Source organism: Chionomys nivalis, chromosome 2 (assembly GCF_950005125.1).
Source record: "Chionomys nivalis chromosome 2, mChiNiv1.1, whole genome shotgun sequence".
NCBI classification, from domain to species: Eukaryota; Metazoa; Chordata; class Mammalia; order Rodentia; family Cricetidae; genus Chionomys; species Chionomys nivalis.
In genome coordinates, this window is record NC_080087.1 from 97,995,905 (window position 1) to 98,013,911 (window position 18,007).

The 18,007-nt window shown below is 36.1% G+C and overlaps 1 pseudogene; it reads right to left on the reverse strand.

Annotated features, from left to right (window-relative positions):
- Positions 1–669: 669 nt before the first annotated feature.
- Positions 670–10,397, reverse strand: LOC130870466 (protein FAM118B-like; annotated as a pseudogene).
- Between the last annotated feature and the right edge of the window lie 7,610 nt (positions 10,398–18,007).

Sequence of the window (18,007 nt, forward strand, 5' to 3'; positions counted from 1 at the left end):
TTCATTTTTCTACTATATCTCTGCATAAAAAATATCATACATGTTTTATGATTAAGAGAAAAGGACTAGTTATCTTTCAAGGTACTCTAAGTGTAGCACTCCTGTCTCTTTTCTAACACTATTTAGTATCTTTGGGGAAAGGGGAAGAGCTAAAATTTCCAAAACAGTGTTCCATAGAATTTTCTGTAGAAGCACTGCTCCTGAAACTTAGCTGAGGCTCGTGACTAAGAGCATCTCTTTCTTTTTTTCTTTTCTTTTTTTTTTTAAAGCCATAGCTCAATTGAAAAATCCAAATAGAGTACCAAACTGCAACACAAGCCCACTGACTCCACGACTTCTTGCTTCCCAAGTCCTGCAGAGCTGCCAACCATGGCCAGGAGCCATCATATTGGTCTGCTATGTAGACAAGTGTGTCCTACCCTGGGGTAGGTAGGGGTTGCATTGGGTCCTGATGTCACTGGGTATTAAATTGAACCAGGCAGCAGAGTATCAAGAAACATCCAGCATGAAGGGAGGGTGAAACACTGCTACCCCTATTCTATCCCAAGCTTCAACTTAGGGTATTGGTACTTCCTGGGAGCTGTTCTGAGTTCTTGTATGTTTGCTTTTGTCACACACATCCACAGGAAGGCCCCATAGCATGGTCTAATGGTGATGTCTCCAGCTTGCTCATGTACTACAGCCTCTTACTTCAACTTGTGCTGAAGATAAACCATTTAGTGGCCTTCTTTTGCCATCCCTGCGGATCTGCCTCTTGTGGAGATCTCACATGTCAGTGTCTTGAAATATTCTGGAAGATCGGCATAGTCATTTCCATAGGAGATGACTTTAATCCCCTTGTCCAGCACGTTTTCTCGAAGCTTCTTGAACTCATCTACATCTCCTTTCCAAACCAACATGAAATGTTCTAGGTCAGACTTATGCTTGACGGTCTCTAGGAACAGGGTCTGGAAAGTGGTGTCGTCCACCGTCCAGCCACGACCCAAGAAAAGAAATAACTTGTTTTCATAGACTTTCTGAATCTCTCTCATAACTTCATTGTTCCTGAGCACGTTCTGACATCCATCTGGGTGGCGAACAATGCCACTAGGATTGGTATAAACCCCATGGATGTGTAACACACTTAGCTTCCGCTTCTCCTGAGCCCACTACAGAACATTTTTCTCATCAGTAAGGTCAAGGGATTCAAGCTGTTTTCCACAGTCAGCTGCACAGAACTCTAGGAGATTATCAAAATTTGTAGTTAATACTAGGGCCCCATTTTCCATCAGCTGGAGAACAGACTGAAGGAGCTGTTTTCCCGAATCTTCCATCTTTGACTCCAGGCCATCAAATATTTCATATAAACAGTCTTTGAAAAATGTGGACCGAATATTACTGGTACTGGGTGGGGAGAGTTTCTGAAGGTCATGGGCAACATGGAAGAGGTTCTTGTCTTCATGGAGACACTTTAGAAACTTTTTGCTTTCCTCGTCTTCCAGAAGAACAAAATCAATAGCAGCATTCAGCAAGGCCTGGATTAACCCCTTCCAGGATTTCAGGGCTGGGACCCGTGGTGCAACTGCAGCGCTAATGCCTGTGCCAATCACCAGCACGAGTTCTCGAGGTTTCTTGGTTTTCATGCTTGGAAGCAGCTTCCTGAGCTTTTTGGTGGGAGATTCGCCATCACTGAAGAATCCAAAAGTCTTGTCTATATCAGAGGCCTTGGCTCCTTGTAGAAGCCATCCAGTTTCGCGTCTACTCCAAATGCCACCGCTCCATCTGCAGCTACCGGCCATCAAAGCCGCCACTAAGAGCATTTCTTAGTGCACATATATGTCTGATAACGTCTAATCGTCCTTGTCCTGACAGCCAGAGAGTGAGATCTAACAATAATATTCTAAGCAGTGTAGGCAAAAATGAATATTTTGTAACCCATCCTCAAATATTGTCAAACTTAATATTGTTTTATTCTGCTGGTCAGAAGAAAAGAAAGAGACATGGTATATAACTACCCCTCTTCAGCTAGGGTCTATATGATTTCAACAATGTAGAAGTTTTCAAGATGAGTAAATAACATTGCTAAATTAAATAAGGTTGCTGTAGTGGCGCACTATCCTCTAGGCCATCATGAAACTGGGGCAGCTCTGCTTACTCTCAGATGGCCCTCTCAAATTCTGCCTGTTTGTAAATCATGAATGTCAGGGAAGGCTCAGCAGGTGGTACAGCAAGCTCTAAGCCACATAAGAGATTGACAGTTGCTGTGTAGAGTAGACTCTTCTTTAGTGATGTAGTTAGGTGCACTACCCACATACCTATGAGTGACTGCTTCTTCCTCATTCTCTTAGCAACCCTATCCAATTCCATGATTCATCAAGCTATATCTGAATGGAATCGTTTGTCTGTTGTTTATCTGTCTACCTGGGGTGATATGTCTGTTCAAACATTCCAGAAGGAAAGTAAAGTCACACCGTAGTCAGTCATCCTCCATATCCTAAATCAGGGTAGTAAAGCTTTGTATGAGGACATGAAACACTATCCTGCGGTAGCTACAGCGTCTGTGTAGCTGGTCTTTTGTGAAAACACGGTTTGTTAAAAGCTTGGCATTTGGGGAAATTTTCTTTCTTCATTGCAGTTAATATTAACTGGTAAATCTAAAATCTATTTGAAATAGTTTATTGTTGCCTGTACATTTACCTTTTCAGTGCACAGGCTATATTTAGAAATATACATTATTATTAAAAAATCTAAATAGATATTAAAGATGGTAAGATAAACTATTTCACTTTATCCATATCATCCTCTCCTAAGGCTACACAGCTTAGTGTCCAAAAACACGCTTGTACAGAGTCCGTACATAGGAGAAAACTAGAGCAATATCCAATTTTGTCTGTGAAGAGACAATGCCTAGTAGAATCATGACTATCTCAATCTTCCAAAAACTAAAGGCAATTAGTGCAACTGATTATCTTGTGAAATTGTGGAGTGAGTTATATGAGAAAAGTTTCACATGCGAAGATGCAGGGATCTAATCAAATGCCATCATTTATAACTCTTAAGGATACAGGTCAACCCAAACATGTTCTATAGGGCAATGTTTCACCTTTTCAAAAGCCCCTCTCAACTATTTGATATATGTCCTTCCCCAGATATGAGAAGTTTTGGTGTATTTTGCCACAGAATTACTGTTCAAACTCCTGAAACACAGCGGTATTGGCAACTAGGCTCCTCATCTGGATTAGGAGAAACTGTTTCTGGGCACTTCTATGGGATGTTTGGCAAAATGTGTGGATTTGTGAGATCAAGAGAAGATACCCTGTCCTTGACTATTTTTGCTACAAGAAAGTGGAAAGATCGAATAAAGTATTCATATAAGAGACTAAGAGATCTTTAGAATTTCTATAAGCACTCAGTGGTTATTTATTTATTTTTTGCTGCTAAGTGAAAACTAGTAGAGATAACTAGTTCATAAAATGCAATCGAAGCAAAGCTGAAAAGAACATACAAATTTAATAAGGAAAGAGTCATTACAAAATATGAAATAAAGCTGTATTAAATGAATTTAAGGAAATGGGGTCTTTGAATTTACTGACAAATGATTCAAAATAACAAAAATATATAAATTACCCTAGATACAAAACAGTTCAGAAAGATGACCAAAATTGATTATGAAAGTATAAGAACAAACATAATATGTTCAGCTAAGAGAAAGGGATTATAATAATGAATATATGGGAATTAAGGATCTAAGGTATCAAGCTACAGGGTCTCAGAAATCTATGTGATCAACCAGAAGAAAAAAAAACTAAGCATTTAAGAATATTTATTGTCAGATGATTCTGCAAAAGAACGTAAAATAATAAGAAAGACAGAGGGAGAGAGAGAAAGAGAGAAAATCATGAAGGAAAAATCAAGCAAGCTACTTATGTGTTATTAGATACATAAGTTTCAGGCCACTGTGAGCAGCACATTTCCCCAGACAGATGGATGGTCCTAGGTCCTGTACAGATAACAAATTGAGTGAGAGTTAGTCTATGAACCAGATAGCAGCATTTCTCCATGATGTCTGCTATACTTCCTTTTCTGTGAATCAATTTCTAGGCGCAAAGTAACACTGCAAGACTGCCTTCAAATACCTGCATGAATTCCTGTGGTAACATCTCTTTATGACCTATTGTAACCTGAAAAAATGAGTGAAGCCCTCCAACATTATTTTTTTTATTACTCTGTTTGTCACAACAAAAAATGAAGACAGAATAGTGTCACTTAACAGTATCACATAAGCACTGCTGACGCTAGAGTTTTTGTTATTGTGATGAAGACCATAACAAAAAGCAACCTGAGGAGGAAAGGGTTGATTTTGTCTTATACTTTGTAGTCCATCTTCAAGAGAACTCAAGACAGAACTGAGAGACAGGAACTGGTGGCGAGGCCATGGATGAATGCCACTCCATGACTTGCTCAGCCTGCTTTATTATCGACTGAAGACCATCAGCTTCTGGACAATACTGCCCTCAGTAACCAGGGCTCTTGTACATCAATGAACAATCAAGAAAATCAGCACAGGCTTCTACACAGTTTAATCTAGTGGGCCATTTCCTCAATTGACATTTTCTTTCATAAAATGACTAATTGGTACCAAGTAGTCATAAAACTAGCCAGTACAAAAGTAGGGATCATGATGAACTATTTCAAACAATCATAATTGAAAAATATGGATAACTCATGAAAGTTGATAAATTCCTAAAGATAAATACTTTGCCAAAGAGAATAATCAAACAAAAATGCCAATAGTCCAGTAAGGAGTAAACTGATTGAATCAGTGACCAGAAGCATCTGATGAGGAAAAACTCAGGAGCAGCTGCCTTTTTGAGAAAATCTTATAAATTATATGAGGAAGGTTTAACAAGAGAGTGTAACAAGAAATTTCAAAAATTAAAAAAATAGAAAGAAGAAAATATATCAAACTTATTTCTACAATGAAAAAATTAAACCGATATGAAAATCCATTAGGAAAACTACAGAAAAGGGAAGAAGGCAAGGAGAGAGATAGACAGAGACAGAGATATAGATAGAGAATGAGTGAGAGAATCATAGAGAAAAAGATGCAGAGAAAGAGAGAACAAAAGAGATAGGAAGAAAAAATGGATAAATAAATAAAGGAAAAAAGAAACAAAAATTAAACACACTATTTCTATTAACCATACATACCAAAATACTCAAATTTAGTGTGTTGATTTCAGGATCCTACTAAGCAGATTATATAAGTATATAACTTCACCAAATAAGATTACCTTTGAGACTCAGGAATCACACAACTAGTAAATGTAACACAGAATTAATAGAATACAGGTAGGGAGGGAATTATATTTTACTCATTATTTACTGAAAAATATTTTAAAATCCCAATAGTTCATTATAAAATGACTCATCAATGCATTAAATATTGAAAGATATATGGACTGAGGAGATTGCTCAGAGTACTGCAATTTCAATCCCAACAACCATGTAACAAGTCAGGTGTCCCATACATTACTCTAAATGTCCGTAACTCCAGATGCAGAGATCAATCACCATTTTCTAACATTTGTGAACAAACATCTCTACTTCTGCACACAAACATGCACATATACTCATGAACATACACATACACAAAGAAATCAGATAAATCATTTTCTCATTATATTTTATTTTATTTTATAAACCTCTCTCTCTCTCTCTCTCTGTGTGTGTGTGTGTGTGTGTGTGTATGTGCACAGATGTAGGTGCCATTGGGCACATACAGGGGTCAGAGACAAACTTGCAGGAGTTAGTTAGTTGTCTGTGTGTGTCTGTAGATAGAACAGAGGTCATCAGGCTTGACAGAAGGTGTCTATACCCACTGAGTCATCTCACAGACCCTAAAATAAACCTTTAAAAAAATTAAAACACATATCTAGTTCTAGTAACTGCCAACAAGAGAAGTCTCCTGGAAATAAATAGTACACTCAACTGGGATAAATAGTGAACTTTAAGTTTTGATTGGGCGACAAACAAGAACGCCAACTCTCACAACTCTACCTGTGGGATCATGAACAACACAGCCTAAGTGTGCAGGAAAAAGAAATGAGTTCCAAGCTTATGAAATGACTGTGTGTGTGTGTGTGTGTGAGAGAGAGAGAGAGAGAGAGAGAGAGAGAGAGAGAGAGAGAGAGACTGTGTGTGTGTGTGTGTGTGTGTACATATGAATCATTTAACTACAGAGGAATGATGAGGACTAACCCCTAGTTTAGAAACTATTGAGAGCTTCTGGTCGAGGGAGATTCAGTTTTTCTTAACATTCACAAGTGGCAGATTTCTCATGTTTCATTGGATTATCCCATAAATGTGTATGTGGGTAACATTCACTAAATTGGAGGTTATTTAAAAAAACAGGTTCTTGAACCTAGAAGGGAACTCTATTATGAAGAGTTACCAAGGGCAATTCAAGAGAGAAATTTGGAAGTATGTACAATTAAGATACATTTTATACATGTATGAACATTTCCAAGGATCAAGAGTAACAATTTTCTTCTTTAAAATGTTAAAATGTTCTAACTTACAATTTTAATGTGTAGATATAATGAAATTCCCATTAAAATTTGACACAATTTCTCACACACTATAAATCTGGATCTCATAGGTTAGCAAACAAGTACCATAGAGTTACACTGACAGAAGGTAGAAACAGAATGAGGAACATTATCAGATATAATTTAAAAAAAAATCTACAGTAGTTATAACAGAATTGTACTAATAACAGTTTAGAACATAAGCCAGTGAAAACTAAAATATATTCTTTAATTTAGGTCAAAAATTTCAAAAAAGCAATCAGCATGAAAAGTATTTAAAAGCTGACTCTAGTAGGAAGTTTTGGAGTATGATGGAGGAAGGTCATTGGTTAAATAATAAAGAAACTGCTTGGCCCTCATAGATTAGAACATAGGTGGGTGGAGTAAGCAGAACAGAATGCTGGGTGGAAGAGGAAGTGAGCTCATATGCCTTAGCTCTGCTCTCTGGGGCAGACACGATGAAGCTCCAACCCAGTATGGACATAGGCTAGAATCTTCCCGGTAAGCGCACCTTGGGGTGCTACACAGATTATTAGAAATGGGCTAAATTAATACGTGAGAATTAGCCTAGAAGAGGCTAGATATAATGGGCCAAGCAATGTTTAAAAGAATACAACTTGTGTGTTGTTATTTTGGGGCATGAGCTAGCCAGGCGGCCGGGAGCTGGGTAGCAGGAATGCAGCCCCCAGCTCCCCACAATAGGAATATATTGCAATGATGACCCTAGAGGCAGATGAGGACAAAAGACAGACCACAGACAAAGGTTATGTCTTAGAGACAGGAAAAGAGGCAAAAAAGAAGAAAAAAAAATGAGTTTTGGAAAGATTTTAAATGAACTCTATTATAAAAATCAATTCCCAATCTTAAGGTCAAGAAATGAAATTTTCAAGCACATATCTACTCCAAATAAAAAATTTCAAACTACCACTGGCCTAAAAATTTACGCTTTGTCTGTAGAACTGGGTCAATTATCACTGAATGATAATTTTGTCCAAGGTAGACATCCAGTATTTTTTTTTCATTATGCATCTATGTTTCTCTAAACAGGGTTTCATGTAAGCCAGGGTGATTACAAACTCACAATGTAACTGAAATTGACCTGATTATCTGACCTCCACTTTCCACATGTTGGGACTATAGTTACAGAACATCACACCCGGCAGACTGATAACAGCCCATTTCCTCTACTTCTGCATCCATCATTTCCTTGGTTAGTTTTAATTCCTTGAAGCAGTGGTAAAGCTGTCTATGTGCTATCCACATAATATACCTTACCTATTAAGAACAAACTTTTATGTATAACTTCTCATATAAAATAATGATCACATTCTCTGATAGTCAACACTTTCCTACACGCTACTTAAAAATTTAAGAAACAGGTTATTTCCTGGAGGAGAAAAACTGACATTTTTCTTTTCAGAATGCAAAAGCAGGGTTTATTCAGTGCACAACATTTGATTTTAGCATGTGGACACCTTCATCTAGAAACACTCCAGGCTTACCAGTGTTTGTGGTTGTATGCTTGTTGTTAGGGTACCACTTTGCTTGGTTCCTGCAGTGAATTAAAACCTCCCTCTAACTTATGGAAGCAAGCAGATCTGAAACTAAGTTTTAACATGTCACTAAGTACTTCAGGATGTTGTCAACACTTATCAAAAATCTGTTAACGTCTCTAAAATTATCATTCATTTCAACTAAATGACCTCCTCTATCTTTAGAAAAAATTAGATAATTGACTTATCTACTAACATTTGACAGCTCTACTGAGAAGTCAAAGTGTGGAATTTCATGGTGAAATTATATAAATCCATGTTAAAACATCATTTCAGTTGCTTTTCAGTGTACCACAATTCCTAGAGAACACGTCTTTCATTTAACTCTCCAATTTTCTGTCTTTATACCTCATCTGGTGACAACGACCTTCTGTCATTCACATTCTCTGACATTCAGTGATCTCGCTTATCTGTTATGACCTTGAACCTACCACAATCTCTAAGGTATTTGTGTGCCTGGCATTTTGTTCATTTGTTATTTATTTATTGTTTTGTTTTGACTGTTCACTACATATCAGATACATATATAATAGGTGGCAGTTCATACTAAGAGAGTAATTGTCTATAAATAACATTTATATTATTGTACAGGGTACTGGGTGACATTGTGTGTCAATTTGACATAAGCGATAGAGTCATCAGAGGGTGTCTCAACTGAAGAAATACCTCCATGAGATCCAGCTCTAAGGCATTTCTTTATTTATTGATCAGTGCAGGAGGGCCTAAGGCAAGGTGGTTAGTCCATCTCTGGGCTGTTGGTCCTGTGTTCTTTAAGAAGATAGGCTGAAGCCGGGCGGTGGTGGTGCACGCCTTTAATCCCAGCACTCGGGAGGCAGAGGCAGGTGAATCTCTGTGAGTTCGAGACCAGCCTGGTCTACAAGAGCTAGTTCCAGGACAGGCTCTAAAGCCACAGAGAAACCCTGTCTCGAAAAAAAAAAAAAAAAAAAAAAAAAAAGAAGATAGGCTGAATAATCCATGTAATCTGATTACTGAGCAAGCCAGTAGTCAGAACGCTTCCATGTCCTCTGCATCAGCTCCTGCCTCCAATTTCATGTGACCTGTATTTTATATGAATTGCTGTCAGAATAATGTCTTATAACATCATATACTATTAAGATAAAAGCATTTCTTATATTTGTGCATATAATTGTTCATTCCATGTCTTTCACACAAATTTTGAAAGCTCCTTTAGAAGATAAACAATGTTGTCTCATAAGTGACTGCATGAGCAAATTTTAGCTTCCTAGTATATAATTGACAGTATATGACTCTTTAGTTTAAATTGAACAAAAAGATACCTGGATACTCTTTAACAGCCTTTTCCAAGATTTGTCTTGAAATGGTCTGTCTATTCCATTGCATTTATCACTGTTAAGAGCTCTCAAAAGCTTTTAAATGTATCAGATACTGTAGAATAAACTGGAGGTGAGAATTTAACCAGTTATAAATAACATTATTTCTATATATTTTGAATATCATGATGCTATTATAAAAACTTGTTGATATTTACATAATATAAAAGAGCATGTGGGCTTCAAATGGAGAGGATGTATTCATATAATGGAAGAAATTTCACAGGGTTTTACTTTTGGATGAAAAACTGCAAGTAATCAATAATTTCTCAAAGACATATGTGGCAGTCTATAGAGACCGGTCCCTTGATTGTTTATCTGGTCTCAAATATTTATGTCTAAACACATGAAACACAGATACACATGGATAACCGTAAGTGAACTCAGCAGTAACTAAAGACAGTAGACCTGAATATGAGGAGACACGGGGGGAGTGAACAGAAAAGAGGGAAAAAAAATGCTTATATGTAGAATACTTAAGCATGAGAGTCTCAATTATTAAAAAAAAACAAATTAAAGTTAGACATTTTAGAGAAAGACTTGGGAATATAATTGTAGAGCAAGTGCAGCATTATGGTAGCAAAATAATAAATGTAATAAAATATATCTTTGATAAATATTCCTTCACCCAGTTATAGGATAAAATGAGTAAAATAATTAAATAGTGAAAACATTTCAAATTTAAAGTATAATATTCTGAGCATAAAATGTTTATGCTTTTCTTGATTTCCATTTGGGAAGAAGGTACTAGAATGTGGGTCTCTGAAGAAGGAAGATACATTTTGACCTTAACAAATAGATTTATGTTTAGTATCAATAAATACCTTCTCTCACTTCAGATAACTAGTCAAAGTGATCCACATACATGATTTTACTATTATTTTTAAATCTCTACTTTATCTCTGCCAACCAGTGCTGGACATGATATCATGGACAGAACTTCCCTGTTGTAAGGAGGGCTGCTTATTGGTTTCTGGCTGCTTGGCCACTCAGCCACAAAATAATCACACAGAAACCATATTATTTAAATCACTGCTTGGCCCATTAGCTCTACCTTCTTATTACTCTGTATATCACCACATAGCTGTGGCTTACAGGGTAAAGTTCTGTCTGGCAAGGCTAAATGGTTTCTCTCTAGTTCCGCCTCTTTTCTCCCAGAATTCATTTAGTTCCCCCCCTCCCGCCTACCTAAGTTCTGCCCTATCAATAGGCCAAGAGAGTTCCTTTATTTATTAATGGTAATCACAGCATACCGAGGGGAATCCCACATCACTTCCCTGCAAAAGCCACATCCATGTAGAAACCTGACTGAATGACAGATGTAAACAGGATTGAAGAGAGAAAATTTAGCAGGCTGAGAGCCATAATTATCTTAGGATACGTTCAATTGTTCTTAATAGACACCACTAGTTCTACATCTGAAATAATTGCCTTGTTGAATTCTAGTTAAACTTTTTCAATATATGTTAAACATATCAGGTTATAGCTTCCAGCAGTTCAAACACTGACAGTTTTATAAGATGCTATCTGGAAAAAAAAAAAAAGAGAGAGAGAGAGAGAGACATTGATCTTCAGGCAGAGAACTAATGGACCTACCATTTGTTTAATAACTAATAGTGTTATGTGGTTTTGTTTTGCGACTTCAAAAGTTCCTGTGATCTCTTCTGTGGCAAACGGTAACCATGGGTCTTGATAACTCATATTTGATGCTAAATAAAGCATAGTAAGTTTTGTAGGGCTATATCTACATTTTGTGTTGAAACAACATTTCTGAGATATTTAAAAGTTAATTCTTTACTTCTTTACTACAGTATATAATACTGTATAGTTTATACAATATTATAATATATCCTATAATATCAGATTGATAACAATAGACAATTCTTGCTACACTAATAGCACATTTTTCCATTGATAAACATGGCAATGAGATGTGGCTTATAAAGAAAATGAAATACATTCCTGATCTCTTCTGCTAGGTTCTGGTGGGGTGGGGGGGGATGTTCCTTTTTCTCCCTGAAGTTCTATTATTGTAGATTACTTTCTTAATTTTAAAAGTTCTATAGTATGAGTCTTATATATTTTGTTCTATATTATGAGTCTTATCTATTTTGTTCTTTTACAATATATGTTATATATTACAAAAAATAAAAAGAAACTGTCAAGCTGCAAAATTTCTATTGCTCTTTGTCACAAACCTATGGTGATTTGTTATGGTTGTCTTTCTTGTGTTCAGATTAGAGAAAACCCATTTCCTATGTCTCAAAATAATTATTAGCTGATACTATTTACACAAATCAAGGATGTCTGGCTGCTTTCACTTGGGGTCATCATTTTATCTTAAGTGAGGTAATAAAAGAAGACTGTACACACTGCCTTAAAGATCATCGATGTCATCTGGTCAGCCTGGGGACTGGACAGATCACAGATTCAGTAATTGCCCAACTGTTATTCCTCCTAAGTTAACATTTATTGAGCACCTACGTTGAGTAAGACACTGGATGTAGTCAGTGAATGTGACTGATAAAATCACCTTATTTCATGGTGTTTGAGCAGACCACAGGGACCATATGGGCAATTATAATCGCTGTAGCAGTTAATCAGAAAAAATCTGAAGCACAGGAAGGTCATCAGCCAAAGTGTGGAGTTTGGTTTGTGTTGCAGTTCTTGATTCGTGCCCTGCTTCTTCATGAAAATCAAAAACTGGGAGTTAAGGGGAAGTCTCTGAGGACAAGGATGAGGATACAGCTGAACCTCAAGGTCATAATTGTGCAAGATAGTATTGAAAGTGCAGAAATTGGCTCCTCTGACAAACTGTGTGGCAAGTGAGAGAAAGGGGAAACTTGAATTGTCTGCCCTCAGCAGAGAAATGGAAGCAGCCGGTGATATTTAAATGTGATTTAGCATAGGAGAGAAATTGAAGACAGAGACCTAAGTCCTGTCCTTCTTAGCCCTTAAAAATGTTGACTTGGAGAGAGGAAGGTTGTGGATTAGAGACACTTAGCAGTCACCTTGTCTGTACAGGTGGAAAGCAAAACATCAGGTAAGTAGTTGAAGGCAAAGGTGCTCGGCATGGACAGGGGAGTGATAACAGCAAACAACAGTGGACAGATAGCAGATATTGAAAAAGCATTAAACTTTGGCCTTCTAGTAGAAGCAATGCACCCTGCGATCAATGCCACAAGCATGTAGTATGAGCTCCTGTTGTTCCTCGCTGGCTCACTGGTGCTGTAGGAAGAGAAATGGTTCACATATGGTCTTGCAGTCAAATCTTTCAATTGGGAAGAGCAAAAGGCCAAGCACTGCTGTGTCTCTGGGTTGCACATTTGACATGGCAAGAAAGAACAGAGGTTCCTCCATCATTTTTTCTAGCTGAGGTCATTTCAGATTTAACTAGAACTTGATCTCCTTTATATAGAAACTCAGGAAAATTACCAGACTCTATTGTGGGAACTGTGATTTGGATTTCCTAGTGTTTATTTAGCTTCTGTTAGACTGCTTACGTCTGTGGAACCCATCTCTAGCTGTCAAGCAATACACAAGGAACTGTTTTTTGTTGTTGTTTTGTTTTGTTTATTTTGTTTTGTTAATTCCATTCTCTGGACATTCAAGGCTATACTTATGTTCAGAAGAAATTCTATTGTTTATAATTGATATCTAAGGGGTCATCTCTGGTGGGCTTCCATTAACACAGAATTCTCCTATTCCACTGCTTAAGCAAGTGATCACTCTCAAAAGCACAGTTAGCCTAGAAACTGGTTGTTATTTGAATATAGACTTATGGTAATTGTGCTTGGTAGAAAAGACTTATGGTAATTGTGCTTGGTAGGAAAGCTAGATGTCAATATGAGGGAAGCTGGAAAGCGATCAGAGTTGAATCACTGAATGTCCACATCTTGTCTCACTGGTACTCATAGCATCAGTCTCATTGCTCTCTACATTCTAGGAGCACCAAGTATAAATGTTAGAAATGTCCCTGTTGTCTGGAAATTTTCAACATTTGTGCCTATACTGTAGAATGCCTTTGGTACAAGGGAACCCTGAAGATAGTTCTTATTCAACCTTTCTAGTAATGCCTACATTTACGTAGCTCTAGCAAGGAATGAGAACAAAAAGGGTCAAAATAGCATTTGTGCCCCAGGAAAAAAAAATGACATTTTTGTCAAGCTTCTTTGGTCTTCAAAGAGAAAGTTACTCAAAACATCCAGCCTCTATCTCAAGTGCCAAATCAGAATTCTAAGAAAATTTAACAGCATCTCCATCATTCATTTATTCACCAATGAAGACATATAAGCAGTGTGGTCTCACTACTTGTTTATGCATTATCCCTCTCTATTATCTACTTTATCACACAGACATTTCTGCTGTGTCTCATCTTACCCCTCCTTTTCTCCCTCCACTTCATCCTAGTCACCTTTTCTCATGTTTATAATAATTACAAATTTTGAAATTCAATGTTGACAAGAATCTTAGTTTATTTCTTTTTTATCATTATTGTGGAAATATTTAATGTTAATAGTTGTACTTGCTGCATTCTGTATTTAGTTTGTTTTATTTCTTATTTTTCATTCTTCTGGGATGGCAGATTTAAAGGATTGAAAGCTGGAAAAAAACAGATACTACTGTGCTATAAGACTGTCACTAAATGCTGAGATACTATTCGAACGTAGCACAGACGCTGACAAAGTTGAAATCCTGTAAAAATAATTTAAAAGGCAAATTTAACTATGATCAATTACCACTAAAGGAATTGAAATACAAATGAAGTAAAAAGTCAATTCAAAATCTAGATGAGATATTCAACAGTGTTAGGTAAGGTTGTACACACTTGTAATCACAACACTTGAAAGGCTAAGTCAAGATTGTCATGAAATCATTGTCAGCCTGAATGTTAGGGTAACAAACAACAAAATTTTATACTGCTAAACACTTCATCAAAATAAGTAACTTTTTAAGAAATAAAGAAATCCAATAATGTGCCATTAAAAATCATAGATATTGAAAGATAAAACTTACAATTTCAATAAATTAAAGAAAACTTGGCTAGCAATAAGTTGGAATACAATCACTGCACAATTTTCATGAATTCTGTGTCACAATACTGATGATTTTTGGGTGAGAGGAACTTTAGTTAGTCCATTCTGTAAAACTTTAGAAGAAAAGTTTTTCTACCTTAAGACAGAGAGGAGTGTCCAAATCTGGAGAATATTTAGAACCCCAAATAGAGATGACTCAAAATCAACTTTTAAGCAAGTAACATTACAGTTAAAGTAGTAGACCTACTGAAGGAAGTTTAGATGCTGATAATTGCAAAAAAGCAGCAGTAATTTTATACATAAACAAATTCATCAAAATGATATATGACTTTTCAGTGGAAATTCTAAATAATTAATAAATAGAAAGATTGGCACACTGCAGTTTAAGATCTGAGCATATTTGCTCCATAAAAATTTCTATATCAAGAAAAAGTATCCTTCAAATAATAGAGTTTCTAGAATTTACAAGGTAAAACAAGTTATGACTGCCATGTTAGAATTTCTGAATGTATTATTTTAAAGATATATTTATTTATTATGTATACAGTGTTCTGCCTGCATATATACATATATGTTCTGTCTGCATATATATGCCTCCAGGCCAGAAGAGGGCACAAGATTTCATTACACTCATTACAGATGGCTATGAGTCACCATGTGGTTTCTGGGAATTGAACTCAGTACCTCTGGAAGGGCAGTCAGTCGTCTTAACCTCTGAGCCATCTCTCCAGGCTCTTTCTGAATATATATATTTTAAAATCTTACATATACTTGGAAAGAAGGTTCAAGCTTGGGAAAGAATAAATGCAATGAGAGGCATTGATGAGCAAATGGGATGTAGAAAAGGACTTAAAAATGATCAGTTCATTAAACTAGAAAACTACTACCACAATTAAGAAAAAAAAAATCAAGGGAGTTAGCAAATAACTGCGAATGATAATCCACCATGTAATTCTGCTTAACTTTCCAACTAAAAGACACAGTTTCTTTCCAAAACATTGTAGGCATTGCTATTCCTCTTTGCTGCCCATCAAAGGAGCACAATAGCTTCATATTGTTGAAGACACCACACATTTGACCCAGAGGACCCTGTTCTCTAATTGATCTAGATATCTCATTCTTTCATTCATGGTACAGAAAGAGCCATGTAATTTTCCAAAGGAGAGAAGCAACAAACAGTCCTTCCTAGCTCTTGTGCCTATGAAATGTGACAATGACTAACATGGTATAATAACTGAAAGGGTACATTAGTAGCATGTATACCTTGGCCATAACTGCTCTTAAAATAACATTTGAACTTAAGATCCACTCAACAAAATGCAGAACATAGTTCTGGAAATCTACCTAACTATTCAATGCTAGTGAAATAAAGGTTATTAAAGGAGAGTTTACAATTACCAGATATTAATAGATATATAAATGTCATATATTAAACCAGAATGATCCCTGATTGCCCTGAATATTTTTTCTTTATTTCCACAGATAATAGTATTCCTCTCTCTTCATCAAGAAAATATCTCTTAACAATTGACAGAGATCTTTTAGAACCACCACCAATCAAAATACACACTTGTGCTGTGTAGCGGTGGACATGTCTTTAATCCTAACACTTAGGAGGCAGAGGGAGGAGGATCTCTGTGAGTTGGAGGCCAGCTTGGTATACAGAGCCAGTGACAGGACAGGTTTCAAAGCTACAGTAAAACCCTTCTCCAAAATATAAAATTAAAAACACAAACAAACCAAAACAGAAATAAATAGTACACACACACACACACACACACACACACACGCACGCACAACCAATGGATGTATCTACCAAAAGAATTCCTACACCTAAGGGTCAGGGAACATTCTAGAAGAGGTGTTGAAAAGATTGCAAGAACCAGAAGCTCATGTAGTTGATTGAGATTGTCTCCTAAGAATGTCAGAAACTGCACCCATAAAGTCTCATGAGTACCCCTGCCTAAACATGAGCTATACAGGACATAAACAAAAGAAATGCTAAAGCAGATAGTAGAAAGATGTTAAGGCCTCAATCCTATACAAAGAAGTACAGCTAAATAATCTTCCCCATGGAAGTACAAAGCAACTAGATTTCAAAAACCAACTACAGATGGAGAAGGTTATATTAGGGAATACATATTTATATTCATACATGAATGGAATAGCAATTATGAAAAAGAAGCTATGAATTTGAAATTGAGCAAGAAGATGCATATGTGATGGTTTGAAGGGAGGAAAGAGAATAGAAAAATGATGTAATAATATTATCATCTCAAAAATAAAGAAAAATATTTCTTTTTAAATAGGAAAGATTAAAGCAATGAAGACATGTTCCAAAAATGTTTAATCTGTTTAATAATGTGAAAATTACAAGCTAACTCCCTAGTAAAATAGTAAAATAAAAATGGTAGTTTAGTGGATTGGACTTTCATCGAGATATAATTATTTACTTGGTGTGGGAGGTGCTTCTCTCTGTGTGTTGCTTTTATTGGTTAATGAATAAAAAACTGCTTTGGGCCTATGGCAGGAAAGAACAGAACTAGGTGGGAAAAGCTAGACTGTATGCTGGGAGAAAGAAGGGTAGAGTCAGAGAGAAGTCATGGAGCTGCTGGAACTTTACCCGTTAAACCATAGCCACAGGGCGATATACAGATTAATAGAAATGGGTTAAATTAATATAAGAGTTAGCCAATAAGAAGCTAGAGCTGATGGGCCAAACAATGATTTAATTAATACAGTTTCTGTGTAATTATTTCAGGTCTAAGCTAGCCGGGCAGCCGGGAACCAAGAAGTAGCCCCTCCTCCTACATATACTCTCTGCAAGAAACATACCCCACTGGCAAAGATAAGTAAAAATTAAAAAGAACGTACTGAAAAATCATACATCAAACAACCAAAAATTGAAAATTGTCTTTACTCATATCTGGCATAACAAGTTAAAGTTTAAACTAATCAAAAGAGGTTGATAAGGTTACTATATTCTAAGAAGAAAATCAATGCATGAAAAACATATATATATATGTATATATATATATGTGTGTGTATATATGTGTATATATATATGTGTGTATGCATATACACATGTATATGCATATACACACAAACTATTGGTGCAGCTGATTTCATTAAAAAATCATCATAGGAGGAATATGAAAGCCTAATACCCTTTAAGCTAGTTGATAAAATATTTTGTTTTTATAAATTAGAGACTTAGACTTAGGCCTTGAGTTTGCAAAATAGAACTTCAATAATTCAGGAAATAATAATACTCATTGACAAACAGAACTGTACCAAAAAAAAAACTTCCAGTTTTTTAAAAAAAAATGTTCATTATGAAAATAGTATAATAGATAGTAGATAGTGTTTGCCAGGTATTCTTCTGATGGAGATTAATAACCATGATATATAAAGAACAGAAAGTAGTTTAACACTAGTATAAAAACAATCAATAAATGGACCAATGAAGTGAGCAAACAATATTCACTGGCAGTAGT